Raw genomic sequence first — 6,000 nt, 5'->3', positions numbered from 1 at the left:
CTCCAAAAGAAAATCTTAAACTTGGGGTGGATATTGATTTTCCAGAAAAATCGCCACCATCGAGAGCATGTAGATGAGCAACACCTGTTTGAGCATGCATGAAAGTTTGTTAGTGCATTAGTGTTAAGAAACTTGGCAGCTAATTTAATTGTGAAAGATACCTCCTTAAAAAGGATGCACCACCATCTATCATCTTGATGTGATAATGAGGTTTGAGCAATATAATCAGTGACAAAAGCAGGGGTGAAAGACATCAAACGTTCTGGAAATGGCAAGATACTTGAAAATTCTGCCTTTGCATGTTATTTACCTGAAAACAAAGCAAGCCTCAGAAAAAACTTGGCAACCAAAGGAACCCTCAGAAGAGTAGTGAACTCTTTATTTTTCCCACATTTGTTCTTATTGGTTACATCTGGTTCTTTAGGGTAATAAAGGGAAGTGAATTTTTTCCCCCCCAAATTTATGGAAACCAAACAATAATCATTCGAAGGGAAAATCTGCAACATCATGCTCCACAGTACTTGAAATCCTATCCCCTTTTGCCTTAGGAGAGAACCTATTAGCTAATGTGGCTACATATTTATCCTTAAGGTTGTGTTTGGTAGGCAAGAGAAGAAAAATTGTACTTTTTTCTTGGTTTAAGAAATTCTCATTATGCTTGGCATGTTCTGAACCAATGGAAGATTCTTTTTTTGAATTTCAAAATTCATCTTGGGAATGGTGAAGTTTTTTATTGTGGCCAAAAAAGCAATCTTGACAAAAACATAAGAAAATTAAAAAAAGGTTTTTTCTTTTCTTTTTTTAGTGAAAATATTATTTTAATAAAAGGGGATTCCCTTTCCCGTCACTATGCTTAGTGAAGATGTTTCACTATTTTCCACATGGCAATACATCGGTTACTCTATATGATGGAGGACTAGGTAAGCATCTCATTGGTACGATTTTCAACTTAAAATGAATAGAGGAAGTAGTTAAAATTACAAAGATGCCAATTTGTATTTTATATTCATCTCTATTTTATGGCATTTTGGTAATTCATTAAAATTTTGAATCAAAGTTTAAGCAACTTTTTCTTTGCTTACTTTAGACTAAAATTTGGCTATTGAGATGTATGTGGAATCATTTATTACAAGGACTAACCTATATATTGCCAAATGGCAAATATTTAAGCGTTATACTTCACTAGGCATAGTGACACCTAGATGCTAGAAGGACCAAAAATGAAATAAAAATAAAGCTTTCGATATTATAAAAATAAAACTTGGGAACTGAAATGTTAGTTTAAAAAAAGATAAATTGAACATTGTCTTGTACTGTGGCCCTTACACCAAGCGGAGCCAACGACGGGAGACACAGGGGCATCAACCATGAGAGGCTTTTCAGTTTTTTTTTTTTTTTTTTTGGGTGGGGGTTGTTTAGGTATGTCATTTTCAGAGGGTTGTGTCGATAGCATTCCTCTCCTCTAAAAAATGTAAAACCTTTTGTTATCATGAGCTTTTAACTAACAAATAGCATTCTTTTCCCATATGACTTTTGTCATCATGAACCCATAACCTACTAAAAATTGGAAAAAAAAATATTCCTACACTGACAATGTGGGGATTCTTTTTCATATCTTCTAACATCTAAAAAGGACAAAAGAGAAGAAGGCCAAAGCCCTTCCAATGTTAGGGGGCAAAGAGATATTCCTTCCACTACTACTACTTCTATGCCTACTGACTGCTACTCATCCAGATGCTACCTATGTATTTCAACAAGGGTTTGAAAGAACTTATTCAACCTAGCAAACGGAGGCATTCAAGCTAAAGACTTGAGAAGGATTCTTTTTCCTTTTTCTTCTTATACGTCATTTATGTGTGATCCACACTAATAGTCTAATACACATTCTCTCTTCTCTAATCATATAGGCTTGCTCATTAATAAAATTATTTCTCATGATCCACACTAATACATGCTATTTCCTACCTAATCATGTAGGCCTCTTTGGTGATAAAACTATTTCCCACACCCTGCTTGGTGTAGGCATGAGAAAAGACTATAAATTTTATCAAATACAATAAATGTAGTTTTTAAATGGATTCCTCAACGGTAAGCACCATCATATTTTCAGAATTTTAGTTTTTAAATGGATTCATCAAGGGTAAGCACCATCATATTTTCAGATTTAAAATTCAAATAGTTTATTATATTTGATTAAAAGTTTGAATTACTTATCAGATCATTATGGGAAATGATTATAAAAGTTTTTGCATCTCTTTCACAGCTGTTTCAATTTTTCAACTAGAAGAAACCATAAGGCACCGCACGGGCAAAGAAGTAAAATCAAATCAATAATGAAGTGGAAATCTTTGTAATCATGTGATCACACATGGTGGTGTAACTCCAAATCATACTGAATTATTTATAAAATTTCACTTTACTTTGCAATCAAATAATTTTTATTTAAATGCATAATAAATTTACAATGAATGCTATATTTATTAAGATAAGAGACTTAGGTAAACTACATGATTATAATAAACATTTCCTTCTTCTTTCCAAAGCAATTTCACTTTCTTTGGTTCAAATGCTTGAATCTATGTAAGACACAACATAGGTAGAACAAAATTGCAGTGAGTGTCTGGAAAAGCCAGTTCAACAAGGGATGACGATCTAAAGGACAATCTTTAAACATTGTGAAACATATGCAAGAACTTTCTATCAAAAAAAAAAAAAAGAAGAAGAAGAAGGAAAAAGAGAGTTATAATAAAATAAAATTTACAAGCATAATACATCATGTGTCAAAATTTGCATGGAAGACCCCCCCCCAAAAAAAAGTAACCTAGACACATGGTGCTCTATTCTTCCCTAGCAGGCTATGTTTGGTTGCCAAGAAAAAAACAAAGGAAGAAAAAGAAGACATTCAAAAAATTTTGAATTTGAGGAAAGATAGACACATAAATCAATGATTAAAACATTTTGATTTTGTCTTATTACGATTTTTGTACTATTTTCTTTTCTTAGCAATCAAACATAGCCTAAAGCAGAAATTAGCACCAATTGAAAAGCAAATGAGTGAAGGAAAACCTATAAATCCTTTTTATTTCTTTCTAGGGGTTAACTAGTATTACACAAAAGATAAAGCAATCCAACGTTGAACCATCTCCCATGGTAAGTGGGTTATTCATAAGATTATAGTTTCAGCAACACACATTGCAGTGTTAGCAAAGGTTAAATTGCATTTCAAACCTGGGAAAGACACTGTCTTTATAAAAGCAAAAGCAGAAAGCCTAACAATGAACCAAATTAATGGTGGAATTAAACAAAAAACTAAAACCTACGCTTGGAAAAGAAGCAAGGTGCGTTTCACCATTTCCATAAAAGGAAGAAAAAGAAGGACAATCTATTAATGTTCCTATGTACCAATCCGCTATTAAAGAGGAAGACCCCGGGCAGGCAAGAAAATAGCACAGATCAGCTGGAAGAGACAGCGCAACGGAAGAAGATTGGTACGAGACAGCGGATGAGAGTGAATAGTTCAAATCAGATTTGGTTAACTGGAGATAACCAACTTCCAGAATATTTTGTTCTTCCATATATAAGCCAAGCATGCAAAAACCCAAAATTGAAAATCTTAAATTCAAGCTTTCCAAACCAAATTCACATCACTGAGTATGCTCCATGCATTCTTGGAAGAGCCCAAGTTAGGACACTTTTGATAAAGGTAGAAAATCTAGAGACTAAATACTATAGGACAATATAAATATCCTCACTTGGCTAAGGGTACTCTCTAGATGTAGTCACATAGGACCATCACTTTTGTATATAATAATACTAAATTATATAAGGGAGAACCAAAACTTATCTTTAATGCTAACCAAACCAAACAATCAATCTAGTGCCTTTAATTTGTAGGAGACTTTTGCCAATGAATTTGGTGGTGTTGCAATTAGTACTTTGTTAATGATGAATGTGGGTTGAATCACATTACTAGACGTTGACGTTCTCAATAGTGCAACCAATACAAGTGCAAATTGGTCTTCAAGATAAAATAGCCATTGGATTCCGTGAGTAGTAGTGCATTCTCTTACTGTGCCCCCAATTAAACAAAATAAAACACAATAATGTTCTTTAGACACACACACATTGAAAATTACATCTAAAGTGTCAAGACGTCCTCTTTGTATAGAGGAAACAAGGGGAACAAAATGGAAAACAATGGTGTTCCTTGGATACACACAATGAAATTTAATCTATAGTGCCAAGACATCCTCTTTATATAGAGGACACACATACACACACATGGAAAATTACATCTAATGTGAGTGCCAATACGTCCTCTCTTTATATAGAGGTCATACATACACATACATTGGAAATTACATCTAACATGACAAAACGTCCACTTTATATGGAGGACATGAGGGAGTTTCACCTTTTAAATAAGCATTACTTAAATAAAAAAGGGGAGAAGCTCCCCATGATGCTAGTGTGTGAAAGAATCTACATTGCGGATTATGGCACCATTCACATAGGGCTCAATATGTTCAAAATAGGAGAGAAAAAATAATAAAAAACCTCATATGAGAATAGTACTCTAGCATCGTTGGGAAATGTTTTCTATAAAAGAAGAAGGGAGACATCAAGAATACGATGTGAGCTACAAATGGCTCCACTCATAGGGAACTAAATTGGCTTAGGATCCGAAAACTATTGATTGTCGAACTCTATGTGAAAGGATTATAACATAAGGGTGCAAGTTTGGCCCGGCAAGCCAGAGCCTGCCCAAAGCCCGATAGGCATGGGCTAAGTCTGGCCCGAATTGACATATGGATAATGGTATCAATTGGTATGGCATTTGGTGTTCTATATAATATAACAAACCAAGAGTAGATACCAAAACCACATTATACAAAGGAAATTCCTATGTCAATACTGATATCACATCGGCTTGATATGGTTTCAATATGCTTCTTATTTGATATAAATATGATTTCTTATTTAGTACGAATAAATTTTTTATTCGACACTTTATCATTTTTTTGCCATTTCCTTTCACGTAGTTGAGAATTCGTTATTCGATAAAATACCATTTTGTCATATTGAAATTGTATCGAATCTCCTTTGATACAGTAATTTAGTACAATTTCAATTTCGATATTGATACTAAATTGACACCCTTACCCTTAGCAGAGGGTCCTCACTCCTCACCTACAGTCTTCCCACCCGGTCATTGTCATTTGAAGTAATTGCCAGTAACAAGGTCGGTCCATAGGTATGCGATCAAGGGTCTCTTTCGTTAGAACTTTAGAAAGAAGGGCTCAATGTTAGTACAAGGTCGGTCCTTCCGTACATGCTTTCAACTTATAGCAACACGAGCAACGCGACCAGTGGGTCCTAGTATTCCCGTATAAGTCAGGCCAATAAGGACGTGACACATACTGAGTGATGAATTGAGAAATCTGACCCAAGCAGAGCGTGACACACCCGACCCGGGTGAGAAACTGATAACCAATGAAATGCCACGCACGAGTGATGTTTGATGAAATGCCTCAATAAATTGGAGAGCCTGTGGAATGAAAGAGACAAGAGACAGTGGCCGGCGCGAGGGGCTCCCATATCGCCGCTATCTGATGATGCGAAGAGTCAAACACTCCGAACATGGGTATGTGATCCCACTGAGAAGTGCAGGTTTTCTTATTTATTTCCGGTTTTCCTATTGATTTGATTGAGGCTTTCATCTTCCAAAGGCTTCATGCTGTCATCAATCCCTGCACTACAAGAAAGACTTGAACCTAGAACCTTGAACCTTGACTAATTTAGTCTAATCGCAGCTTTCCCACTTGAACACAGTGAGTGCAATGGGCACATAATTGAGAGCCTACCAAGTTGAAAGAGAAGCATTAGAAAAAGGAAGGCTGCTAGGTTGCGTGGTGTTTACGAATAAAATACTCCACCCTATTGATGTTTCTGTATACATTTTCACTGGCCCAACGTTGGCGAAAGGATCACGTAGCCTTG

Source organism: Macadamia integrifolia, unplaced genomic scaffold (genome assembly GCF_013358625.1).
Source record: "Macadamia integrifolia cultivar HAES 741 unplaced genomic scaffold, SCU_Mint_v3 scaffold_190A, whole genome shotgun sequence".
In the NCBI taxonomy this organism is placed as follows: domain Eukaryota; kingdom Viridiplantae; phylum Streptophyta; class Magnoliopsida; order Proteales; family Proteaceae; genus Macadamia; species Macadamia integrifolia.
The sequence above is the reverse complement of the archived record's forward strand: the minus strand, read 5'-3'. Positions refer to the sequence as shown.